The 13,350-nt window shown below is 40.9% G+C and overlaps 1 protein-coding gene across 1 annotated transcript in view; it reads left to right on the top strand.

The window, feature by feature from the left end:
• Positions 1-13,350, top strand: part of LOC122814460 (zinc finger protein 184-like) — a 172,408-nt gene that overhangs the window by 118,965 nt on the left and 40,093 nt on the right. The gene's annotated exons all lie outside the window — the stretch shown is intronic.

The raw sequence follows: 13,350 nt of genomic DNA, 5'->3' as shown, positions 1-13,350 counted from the left end.
GCACTGTCTGATGAATAACATTAATTAGCAGGTTTCTTGTATGAGATATACTGAAGTGAGCTTTCTGAATATTCAGCCTGGGAAATGGACATGCTTAGTTACTTTTTGTTAGTGGATAGTGAATGCATACACTTAAATTTAATATTTTCAGACATAAACTTTTAGCGTAGGGAGTGTGGCATTAACTTTTGTAGGCTATGAAGAATTCAGGTTGTGAGTTGAAGCTCTCTTGGTGTGAGTACAGAAAGTTGTTCATGTTGAAAAATTCTGACATGGTGTTATTTGACCTAAGACAAGTATTGAGAAAAATTCTGGGGTCATGGGATATGGCAGAAACTTCATGGATGCAGATATCACAAGGTAATATGAATTCACAACTAGAGCTCTTGCCAGACAATTCTAAAGTAGATATTTGACTGGTTAACAAGAACCATATATCAAAAAGAAGCTGTACATACCACCTGCTTAGACTTCAGCAATACAGCTTCCATGTTAGTACAGTAAATTAATTCAAAAGGCTTAGAAAGAGTGTTACAGATATATAGTGACGGCGAGGTGTAGAAGATCAAAATGTAAGGAGTTTTCCCTGATAAAAGGTGAGAGATAAACTGGTCATTAAACTAATCAGAGGATTCTGCTACCAGTCCATTAAGACGTTTATAGTTCACACTGCAGAAGGTTTTAAGGGAAATATTTGCTTTTATATTGCATAACATACACAGCCGGACTCATAAGGGATAAGAAGTCAAGGAGCACAGTGAGAGGGATGGTGTTAGGCAGAGCAACTTAATTTCAGTGCAGGAAAAAGGCAAACCGGTGAATTTGTGATGTAAAGTACAAAAGTGAAAAACATTACAATGTGTGGTGGGAAAGTGTTAGCCATAATGAATGAAAAGTGCCAATCATTAAGCAACCATTATTATAGCCAGCAGCCTCAGTGCTGTATTATATAGCCCCAGGGATCAAGCTGCATACAATAGCATACAGACGCAGGATGAGTGGTACCCAGGAGTGTGTGTGTGTGTGTTTGTGTGTATGTATATATATATATATATATATATATATATATATATATATATATATATATATATATATATATATATATACACACACACACACACACACACACACCTCAGTGCTTTACTGTACAGTTTCAGGAATCGAGCTGCACACCACTGCATACAGAACCAGGATGTCTGGTACCAAAGTATGCATGTGTGTACTTCAGTGCTATGTTATACAGCTCCAGGAATCAGTATGACTGGTACCCAAGAGTGGGACATGCGTTTCAGTGAAGTTTGTAAGTGTGCACACTTTCTTTCCTGTTTCTTCATTCCAGTCACCATCTGCATCTCATTACAGTTCTGTACTCCATAATGTCCATAATTGCCCTGTTATAATTCGCAGCTCTGTTGGACTGCTCAGGTGAAAGTAAAGCCCATGGATGCATGTTGGTACAAGAAGATCTGTGTACCAGCACTAACAGCAGCAGCTGATTTTGTGTTTTGGATTTTCTGTTTTGAGTTTGTAATGGAGATGTATGGAAATACACTTTTGGCTCTGTCTGTATATATGACACTGCATTTTTCGGCAATATATCTGTGTAGATGGATGTCTGTGTATGTATGGATTGCTTTATGCCTTTAAGGATTACACAGTACCACTGCTGCATTCTGAACAGCTGCGGCTTGGACATTTCACAGGCACTGTAATCCATTAGCAGGTGTTATAATTCAGCACTCAGTCTCCCTGCCTGTGAACTGTGTGTGTTAGCATTTTTGTGAGTGCTGAGATGGTCACTTTTAGCAGTTTTGCATACCATCAGTAGACACGGTACCAATATCATATGACTCATGCAGCCCTGCTGTTCCATGCTTGAGACGTGTCTCTGATTTTCCTTCTACACCTTGTCTGTTACTGTAAAGCAGCGCTCAGTGTCTTGTGTGGTTTTTAATTCATGTAGATGTAAGTCAGACGTTTGCGCTGCAGCCGCCTGCCCTTTTCCTGCCTGTCTCTGCTCGGGTCATTATTCCCATTACAGTGCGGCCGTTTCCGCTCTGTTACCTACATCTGCATGTGTTGAAACAGCTGACAGTCCATCTGATCCTTTCTTAACACACTTGTAGCTGTTTCAAGCTTTGTACATACATACATACATACAAATCATTTACATTTTATAACAAAATGAGGTATGTGTACATTTATATCATTCCCGTTTTATAAAAAATCAGCATGCTCACACTTTATGTGCATTTAAATCATTTGTATTTTATAACTAGGTCAGTTAAGCTCAGTAAGTGATGTTATTATACTGTTTCTGATGGATTTTTCTTTCCACACGCCTTTTACTTTTTTATCATCAGGCAACCCCTTGATTCAGGATGGTGAGCTCTTGTTGTTCCTTTCCCTTATAATCATCACAGAGAGTATTCTCCTGTCTTTGTTTTCTTTCTGGGCAGTCTGTAAACAGAGCAACAATTGCCTTAAGAGTAACAACTTTTGTTAACAGTTTTAAAAGTTTCTCTTTAATTTTCACATCATTTAAACTTTGGTAAGGGAACTCATCTGTATTTGAAAATTTGTATGTGCAGTGTCTTCAAAACTACAAGTAGCCCAATTTCACTGACTCTCTTTGCACTGCATCTGTGATGCGTTACAGAGGATTTTGCAGTCACAGTGTGGTAGTGCTGCGGTAGCGTTGTCGCCTCACAGTAAGACACTGTCCGGTTTGATTCTCAGCTAGAGCGTCTTCTGCGTGGAGACATGCATGAATGGGTGTACCTTCGGTGAAGGTTGTGCATCAGGGCTGGTAACTCGGCACGTAAAAATCAACTACCAATTATTAGCGGACCGGAGTTCCGCTGTGGCGACGCCTAACCGGGAAAAGCTGAAAGACACAACAGTGTAGCTAGACATGCAAGTCTTGAACAGAATGCATGATCTGTAAGTATGTCCGTGCACAGTAAAGTCCTACGACAGTATAGCTTGCATGCCGCATTAAGCACTGGTATAACAGGCACCTAAGCAGAGGACGAAGCCTACTGCAGGGTGTACAGCAGTCACACCCTTGTGCCCATTGACCCATTGGTACAGCTGATGCCTGGGCAGAAGAGACAGCCCAGTATAGGGCATGCAGCATTATTGCCCATGTATCCATTAAACCAGTGGTACAGCAAATGCCAGGGTAGATGGAACAGCCCAGTATAGGATGCACAGAATTATGGCCCATGTGTCATTGAACAGCTGATGGATAAGGTATCAGAGTGGAGGGAAGCAGTCCAGTATGGGGCACACCGTAGTGCATCCCATTTGCCCATTGAACCAATTTTTTATCACATGCCTGGAAAGAAACAAGCCAGTATAGGGTGTGCAGCAGTGATCTTGTGTGGCCATTTTACTTGCTGCTTAGTAGGCACTTGAGAATGTGCACCAGTGGACACATCTCATTTTACTCTGCTGTACTGCCTGTGGCCAGGATCAATACACAGCCTGTCTCAACAGTTGGCCTGCTCCTATTTATGCCAGTCATGCTGGTTACTGGGTCACCATATGGTTATAGGTGAAAGAAAGTGTGATGCAACCTTCTTCCTGCTAAATTACCTGTGAAATGTGTATTGTCCAGTGACTAAATAATGTGATATGGCTTTTAATTGTAAATGTACAATATAATGATGATTCATAAGCCTTGTAATTTAACTTCTGAAATGGTGGTTTATTGAGTACTTGTATTCTTACAGTCACTACACATGTTGTGCTAATGTATATTTATTTATTTATTTGTTTATTGACATTTGTTGACCAGGTTAGTCCAACTTGGATTTTGTCCCATTTTCAGTGGAGACCCGAGGAGAAAAGCTCCAGATAGTACAATAAAAAACACTACAGTAGTATACAGGTATAGCAAACAATAGAAATAAAACTAGTCATTTCAGTAGTAAAACAATAAACAAAACAATACAGTAGTAAATAATAAACAAAACAAAATTAACAATAGTTAAATGACAGCACAAGTTTTTTTTTTTTTTTTTGCTATGTAACTGTACTGGTGGGGATAGAGTTCAGAAGAATGACAAGGATAGATGGAGTGATTCCAATGTGGGGGGTGGAGAGAATTATGTAGGGTCATAGCAGGGGCAAATTCTGGAATTGAGTAAATGAGTCTTTAGTTTTCTTTTAAATAGTGGGGTGTGTGAGACTGAGCGAATGTCAAGGGGTAGTTTGTTCCAGGCTTGGGTCACAGAGTGTTTGTAGAGTAGCTTACCTACTGACTTATTTGGGTGGTAAATTTCAAGCAATTGTTGATTAGAGGTGCGGAGGGGTCGAGATGGGGTGTAGACAGAGACAAAAAGAGATAAGGATGGACAGTAGGATGGTTTAAAGAGCACAGAGTGCAACATGTGAAATTGGTAGAGATGTAGTAGTTGTGGGAGTTCTAGCCATTGTAGAGACTTCAAAGCAATACAGTGGTGTGTGTTGTTTGGGGAGTTGGTGATGAATCTGGCTATTTTGTGGTAGGATTGTTGGAGTTTATTCAGGGTAGTTTTTTGGATATTTGTGAGAACTGGAGCAGCATAGAGGAGTGAGGGGGGGAGGAGGAGTGCTTGTCTGGCTTCGGGACTGAGATATTTTTTGTTTCGGTATAACAGACCTAATTTCTGATGTGTTTTCTTTATACATTGCTGTATGTGTTGATTGAATTTTAATTTGTCGTCGATAATGACTCCAAGGAGTTTTATGTGGGTGTCAGGTAGGATAGCTGTGTTATTGCAAGACTTAATGACAAAGGAGAATTTATGATGATTAAGAGAGTGGGGTAGGAAGAGTAAGAGTTTGGTTTTAGTAGGATTGAGAATCAGTAAGTTTTCTGAAAGCCATTGTTCAGTGGATAGTAGAGCTGTTTGGGTTAGGGAGTGTAGGTCAGAGATGTTGTTGGCTGTAGAAATTATTGTGGAGTCGTCTGCTTTTTGTATAAGTGATGACTGATGGCATGGTGAAAAGGTCATTGGTGAAGATGCTGAATAAGAGGGGACCCAAGATGGAACCTTGCCGCACACCAGTAGAGAGAGGTAAGAAGGGAGAAGGGGAAAAGAGCCATTTAACTGATTGTTTGCGTTCAGACAGCAGTTGCAGGACCTACTAGATAAAGCAGGACAACATGAATTGGTGTTGATAATGGGTGACTTAAATGCACATATCGGGACAGACAGAACAGGATATGAGGACTGCCTGGGTCCACATAGGTGGAGCAATAGGAATAAAGAAGGATAAGCCATTCTAGACTTCTGTCTGGCAAATGGCTTGATAGTAGCCAACACATGGTTCAGAAAGAGAGACAGTCACAAGATCATATACAAAAGTAGCCAACTTGCAACTCAGGTAGACTTCCTCCTAGTAAGGAAAAGGCACTGGGGTAGAATCCATGATTGCAAAGTCATCCCCAGTGAAACATTCGGTTCACAGCATAAACCAGTAGTTGCCACAATCAGCTGCAAGCAGTGGTCAGAGAAGGCTCTAAGGTCAACAGATACCAGGCTGAAGACCTGGAAGTTGACTGGAGAGAAAGTACAGCAGTTCAAGGAATTACTCAGGGCTCTAGCACCCCAAGAAGAGGAGGAAATAGGTGGAGCTGAAGAAGAGTGGCAGCACCTAAAAACAGCATGTGTTAGGACAACAGAAAAGATATGTGGCCAAGCCAGGTATGGAAATAAGGGACATAAGGAAAGCTGGTGGTGGAATGCAGAAGTGCAGGAAGTAATCAAAAGAAAGAAGGAGTGCAGGAAGAAATGGGAGATTGAAAAGACTGACCAAGCTTGGAAGGACTACTGGTTGGCTAACAAAGAAACTAATAAAGAAGCTGCCATAGCAAAGAATAGGGCATCAGAAGCACTCTATCAGCTTCTGGAAAGTGACTCAGTAAGGGGCACAAAGAAACTATACCAGGTTGCAAGGCAAAGACAGAAAGATAAAGAAGATAGACACCCTTCATAAAGGATTCCAGCAACAACCTGCTTACCAGCCCACAGGACATCAAAGGCAGATGCAAGGAGTATTTCCAGCAGCTTCTGAATGAAGAAAACCCCACAGCAGTGGTACTGCCCCAGAAACAGTCTACAGTGAGAGTAGAAGAGGAGCCTAGCTTAGAAGAAGTAAGAGCAGCACTAAGGAAAATTAAGTCAGGGAAAGCAGCAGGCTCAGATGAGGTCACAGCAGATATGATAAAGATGCTGGGTGAGCTAGGGGAGAAATGGCTCCTGAGGGTACTAATTGCAGTGTGGAGAGAAAGGCGTATTCCAGATGACTGGAGAATAAGCATACTCATGCCAGTGTACAAGAACAAAGGGGACATCCACAACTGTGGACAGTACAGAGGCATCAAACTCCTACCACATTGCATGAAAGTTCTGGAGAGGGTGATTGATAAACGGATACACAGAATAGTAGAATGTAAAGATGGGAGATGAACAGTTCGGATTCAGATCAGGATGCAGCACAATTGACCCGATGTTTGCATTGAGACAGATACTTGAGAAGAAACTAGAGAAGAGGAGAGAGTCAAACTGGGCTTTCCTAGATTTGGAGAAAGCATATGACAAGGTCCCAAGAAAGCTGATCTGGGCAGTACTGCGGTGGTTTGAGGTCCCAGAAACATTGGTAGAATTAGTGCAGGCTATGTACAAGGACCCAGTGACTCAAGTACGAACAGTGTTTGGCCTCACTGAGGGGTTCCCAGTGGGAGTGGGTGTACACCAGGGTTCAGCTCTGAGCCCACTGCTGTTCATAATGGTAATGGACTACATCAGCAAACAGGTTGGAGGGGTCAGAGCAACAAAGCTGCTGTATGCAGACGATGTGGCAGTACAGGCAGACTCTGATCTAGAACTTCAGCAAAGGATATGAGAATGGAATGCAAATCTGAAGGCACATGGGATGAAACTAAGCACAGATAAGACAGTGGTAATGGCAGCAGATTGGGGAAATCAGAAGAAGCTGAAAATAGAGATAGATGGGAAGATAGTGGAACAGGTAAACAGCTTCAAGTATCTGGGAGGGGTGGTTGAGGAGAAGGGTAGTCTGAATGAAGAGGTCAAAGCTAGAATCAGAGGGGCTGCAGTCAACTGGCATAGAGTATCAGGTGTAGTATATGACAGAAGCATGCCAAAGAAGCTGAAAAGTAAGGTGTACAAGACAGTGGTGTGACCAGTACTATTGTATGGTAAAGAAACCTGGTCAGTAAAGGCAGAACAGTTGAAGAAGCTAGAGGTGATGGAAATGAAGTGCCTGAGAAAGGTGGTAGGATGCACACTGCGGAACAGGTGAAGAAATGAGGACATAAGAGCAGAAGCCAAAGTAGCTCCAATTGCAGAAAAGATCAAAGAAAACAGATTACGATGGTTTGGGCACATGTGTAGAAAAGCAGAAGACAATCTGGTGAGGGAGATTTGGAACAGACAGGAAGAAGGTAAGAGGAAGCGAGGGCGTCCAGCAAAGAGGTGGATGGATTGTGTGAAAGAAGATCTGCGACAGGCAGGCATGAGTGTTGAAGAAGGCAGGAGAGTGGCACTGAATCGAGAGAGGTGGTGACAGTTAATACGATACCCCGACCCCATGTAAATGGGAAAAAGGGGATGATGATGATGATGATGATGATGATGATGCGTTCAGACAGGTAGCTAGCAAACCAGTTGAGGGTGGGGGTGGAGAGGTGAAAGTTAGTGAGTTTAGATAGTAGTAGTGGATGAGACACTGTATCAAAGGCTTTGGAGAGGTCAAAAAAGAGACAGGAAGTAAGTTTATTGTTGCCCAGAGATTCTGCTATGGTGTGAGTGAAGGATAGTAGAGCAGTAGTTGTGCTGTGATAGGGGCGAAAGGCATGTTGGGTAGGGGTGAGTAAGTTTTGATTGAGAAGGTGATTCATAAGTTGAGTGTGGATGCATTTTTCGAGTATCTTAGATAGTGGGGACAGAATGGCAATGGGTCGGTAGTTTGAAGGGACAGTGGAGTTGCCTCCTTTGTGGAGAGGGATAGTGTAGAAGGATTTCCAAAGGGTAGGAACAGTAGATTTTTGCATAGAGCTGCGAGTTTAAGGAAGGTTGGAGGTAATTTGTCAGTGGAGGGGGAGCATGGTTTGAGTTTGAGCAGTAGAGATTTGATGTAGGAAATGGGCACAGGCTTGAAGTAAAAGGGTGAAGTGTTGGGGGTGGGTGAGGGGACAGGTACTGAGGGAGAGGTGGGTTGAGAGGGTAGGAGATTTTGTATGGAGGAGATAAAATGTGAGTTAAGTAGGGTAGTTGTTTCCTCATGAGTTGTGTTTGGGTAGGGTGAGGGGTTAGAGGGATTACCAGGGTGGAGGATGCTGTTGAGTGTTGTCCAGAATTTATGAGGGTTTGATTTATATTTGTTCTGCCCTGAGCTATAGAATGACTTCTTGTCTATTATTACCTGTTTTTTAGCAAGATTGTGTAGTTGTTTGTATTTGAGTAGAAGAGGTGTTTGTTTAGATTTGCTCCAGGTTTTCCAGAAACTGTCTCTTTGTTTCATGATGGACTTAGTTTCTTTTGAAAGCCAGGGAACATGATTGGATTTCACTCGAATCTTCCTAGAGGGAGCTAGGGAGTCTACAGTATTTAGGAAGATGTTAAAAGTGTTAAAAGAATCATTTAGAGGAAGTTGTTTAAGGATGGACCAGTTAATGTTTTGTAGTATAGAGTTAAACTGTAAAGGATTAAATGTAGATAGTTTTCTGCAGTCTTTGAAAAGGAGGGGTTTAAGTGTGTGAGAGTTGTATCTTAGAATGGAGGTAGGGAGATGGTCACTAAGTGAGTCTGATAGGGTTGTGGGCTGGTGGTAGTGATGGGGGTGTTGGTGAGAATCCAGTCTATTATAGAGCTGGAGGCTGAGGCTTTGTGGAAGTGGGTTGGGGTGGAAATGAGTTGGTGGAAACCATGAAGGTGAATGCTATGTAAGGGAGAGTCAGTAGATAGTTTTGCCCAGTCTATATTGACGTCACCGAGAATGAGTGTTTCATAGGGTATGTTGAGGGTGACCAGGATAAGATGTTTTCCAGTATGAAATCAACAGAAAATGAAACTGATACCAAACCAAATAGTGAAGAAACAAAGTCCAAACCACCACACTGGTAATAAAATCGATTCTTTTTACTTCCAACCACAACAGATGAGCGCTTTCGTCTAATGGATAGACTTCATCAGATCTGATGAAGTCTATCCATTAGACGAAAACGCTCATCTGTTGTGGTTGGAAGTAAAAAGAATCGATTTTATTACCAGTGTGGTGGTTTGGACTTTGTTTCTTCACTATTATGTTTTCCAGTATGGTTATATTGTTGCCAGGAGGAATATAAATGGAAGCTACAGCTAGTTTTTTGTGTGCATTCAAATGGATATTTAGGATGAGAAGTTCAGCAGGGTGGAAGCTGGGAATAGATATGGGGTAAGGTGATAGGTTAAGGGTGTTAGAGCAGAGGATGGCTACGCCACCACCTTTCTTTGAAGGTCTGTCAGAGCGGTAGATGTTATAGCCAGGAGGAAGAATTTTACTGTTACAGATATGTGGCTTGAGCCATGTTTCAGATAGGGATAGGATGTGAGGGGTTTTGAAAGTAATCCATGAGTGTAGCTCAGTAGTTTTATTGGCTAAGCTTTGAATATTCAGTGAATAGAAGGTTAGGTGTTTACATGGAGGTGAGTTATGATATAGGGGTTGTGTGTTTGGTAAGATTTTGGAAGGGACTTCTGAGAAGGGGGTAGATAAGGTAGATGTGGGGGATGGGGAGAGGGGAGGTGTAGAGGGGCCTGGGTTTGGGTGGATGTCTCCAGAGGAGAGTAGGTCTTTTGTGAGAAGAGTAATAGATGTGAAAGGTTGATAGCATTTGGGCGGTTTAGGTTTAATCTTATTAGATGGTTTGAGAATGTATAGTATGTGTCTTTTATATAAAGTTGAGGTAGAAGTGTTAAACAGGTTTGGAGAAATGGTGAAGGAAGAAGGAGTAGGAAAGCTGTAGATTGAGTGAGAAGTTGGAGAACAGAGGAATGGATATGTGAGGTGGTAGTGATAGGAAGTAAAAATATAGAGTAGAGTAAGTATTGTTGCAGATATAAGTAGGATAAGTAGTATATGAGAGTATTGCTGCTGTATAGGTTGCTATTGTCCCATAAATAAGGGTCTGTTGTTTAATATCTCAGTTATTACATAACTATCTATAGATCGGAGTGCAAGTGATGTGTGCTGTATCTTTAAGAAGCATGTCAAGGCTTTACGTGCACACATAAAATCCCAGAAACATGCACTCCGTAGGGCCATTTTGTAAGATCAGTCAGTGATAGCATGCATGAACGCAGTTGTTTGTATACAAGTTAAACTCAGTAACCTTAAGTAATAATGTGTTTGTATAAAATAAAGCTGCTTGAACAGAACCCACAGAGACTCCTCTATTCTATCCAGAACAGGAGAGCGACATAGTGTCAGAACCAGGATAGAAGAGAATAAAATCCGGAGTTATGAGGGGCAGAGACGACAGCGAAGGTAAAAATAAGAGAGACAAGCACAAAAAGAGCCAGGAAAGAATCAAAGGTAGTGAGAAGTAATACAGATTGTTTACTTGATAGGAAAGACAAAAAGGGACATTACAAGGGCATAAACCGCACTAAGAAGCAAGCTGAAGGCACAACATTTGTAACTAAAAGGAAATGTTTAAAATAAATGTATTTGATGGAAAGTATAACAGTAAAGCTAAACAAGCATGTCTAAAGATAAAACAAGCATGTATAAAGCAAAATTAGTGTGTTTCAAGCAAAACTGGGCATGTTTAGAGTAAAATGAGTACAAGAAAAGTACACTGGGCATGAAAGGGCTTAAATGAGCAAAGCGAATGTAATAAGGGCAAAAAGGGCACATTAAGCAGAAATAAAACAAGGTGACTGCATGTGCTTTGGCAAAATGCTATGTTTTGTTATAACTATGATTTCGTATTGTATTGAGGCCATAACTAAAGTTATTTGAAGTATCTCAAAGTATGTAAAAGTGCTAACAATGTGTGCTTATTACTGTGCATGTATTTTGAAATGTTTACTGTGTGCAAAGTGCAACCATTTTGTGAAATAGTCATAGTATAGACATTTAGAAAATGTTCTTGTGATGGGTGTGTCTTTTTGCAAACTGCCGCCATTACAGAGTGTTTTTTGCACTGTAGAGAATTGCCTACCAAGGTACCGCCATTTTGGGGACATTTCAGTGTGCTGTATGTAGTTATTCACAAAGTGCAATTACTTCGAAAAGTTATTGAGTTTAAGTTAAGAGATGTCTAATTTATTCGCATTGTGCAGCTATTTGATATGTTTCTTACACTGATAAGATATGATTTCTTGCAAAAGATGACATTACAAAAGTATTACAGTGCCCGAGAGTTATTCAGTCACATCGTAAAGTTGTTTGAGATGCTTCTTAAAATGCTGATAAATGACTTAGCATTTATCCTTTCAAATGATATTACAAAAGTATTAAGTGCCCGAGAAGTTTATTTTGCAAAGTCCAGTTATTCAGTTTTGGTCTATTAGCATTATTTGGAAAACCCAAAAGGTGTAAATTTAGAAGCGCAAAGGCATTGGACAATGTTACAAATACTGGCATAAGTTTCTGGCATGTGTGTATGTTAGTGCTTATTTGAAAAAACCTTCACTGGTAATGTGTTAATATGGCAGATGGATTTCAAAAGCCCCTACCACTAGTATTTGATCAGAATATTGCAGAAAATTGGAGAATATTTGAGCAAGAGTACAATATTTTTATACAAGCAGCTTATGCAGATAGAGGTGCACACAGCAGGGCATTCCTTTTGCTAAACCTAGCTGGGTCAGAGGCCATAGAAAAAGAGCGTTCATTTGTGTATGCACCTGCAGTATATGAGGGAGAATGTGAAATCTGTCATATTGTTGTGCAAGCTGAATCAAGGGAAAACCCCAAGTGTTTGAAGTGCAAGTTCAGAAAAATGTGTAACTCCCAGAGAAATATTACACTAAAGAGGCATTTGTTTTACACGAGAGATCAGAAATCAGGGGAAACATTTGCAGCTTATATAACTGACCTGAGAAATAGAGCTATAATGTGTTGGTTTGGTGACTTAAAAGATGAGCTGATAAAGGACAGGATTGTGTGTGGTATTAACAGAGCTGGTGTGAGAAAGATTTTACTTTGTGACAGTGATTAAACATTGAGAAAAGCCATAGAGATTTCTCAAATACATAAGGTGGCAGAAAACCACACAAGTATGCTTGCGAGTGACAAGAGCTTGGTTTCAGTCTTTTCTAGAGCAAATGTAGACAGCATGCAACGTGTGGCAAGCAGAAGCAGGCCAAGCACATGGCAGCTACAGGGTTTCCAAGGAAGACACGCAGCTTTCCAGCAAATTCTAAAAAGGCAGCAAGTTCCAGCTCAGTGCAGTACAAGCATGAATCCGCAAAACCCAAGTCTAACTTTATTGTTAACTGTTTCGATTGTGGTGCAAATCACGATTCCAAAACAGAGAAGTGCTTAGCATTTGGTCAGAAATGTCATAAGTGTAAAAAATGTAACCATTTCCAAATGTTTTGTAAATCGAGTAAGCCTCACACAGTTGTAAAGAAAGGTCATACAAAAAAGCAAGTTGATCAAGTAGAGTCAAAGCAATCAGCCTTCTATGTGGATGGTGTATCTATGCTTGATGAAAGAGTTGATGCAGTTAATTTATTAGCAAGGAGTGAAGTATTTTGTACTATCCGGATTAATGGAAAATCACAGAGCCTGGGGTGGACACTGGTTCAAAGTGTAATGTTATATCAGCAGACACCTTCGCTAAAGTGAGAGCTAATGAACAACTCAATGTAGCCAGTAGTGCTAGACTAGTTGCTTATGGAGGTGAAGTTCAAACCGAAGGTTTAGTGAAGCTTTCATGTTATTTGGCCAAGAACTGTCAAAACTTGTTATTCTATGTAGTCCGAAGACCAGTGCAACTTTATTGGGTCTCAAAGATAGCTTGAGAATGAATCTGCTTTCTTTTGCTAAAGAAGTTCATCATGTAAGTGTATTTCCAAGTTCAAATTTTTCTGAAACCATTTTCTTAGAATATGCTGATGTGTTCGATGACAAGTTAGTCCAAGTCCCATGAAGTTAGACCCAAAGGTCACTCCAGTAGTCAGACCTGCAAGAAGAATTCCAGTAGCTATGCAGGATAAAGTTAAAGCTCGGTTGGATAAAATGGCGCAGCAAGGCGTGATTTGTCCAGTCACAGAGCCAATTGAATGGGTGTTGTCCATGGTAGCCACTCACAAAAAAGGCTCAGATGAAATCAGAATATGC

The sequence above is a fragment of the Protopterus annectens genome, chromosome 10.part0 (genome assembly GCF_019279795.1).
Source record: "Protopterus annectens isolate FY-2018-M chromosome 10.part0, PAN1.0, whole genome shotgun sequence".
NCBI lineage: Eukaryota > Metazoa > Chordata > Ceratodontiformes > Protopteridae > Protopterus > Protopterus annectens.
This window is presented reverse-complemented; position numbering and strand designations above follow the sequence as displayed.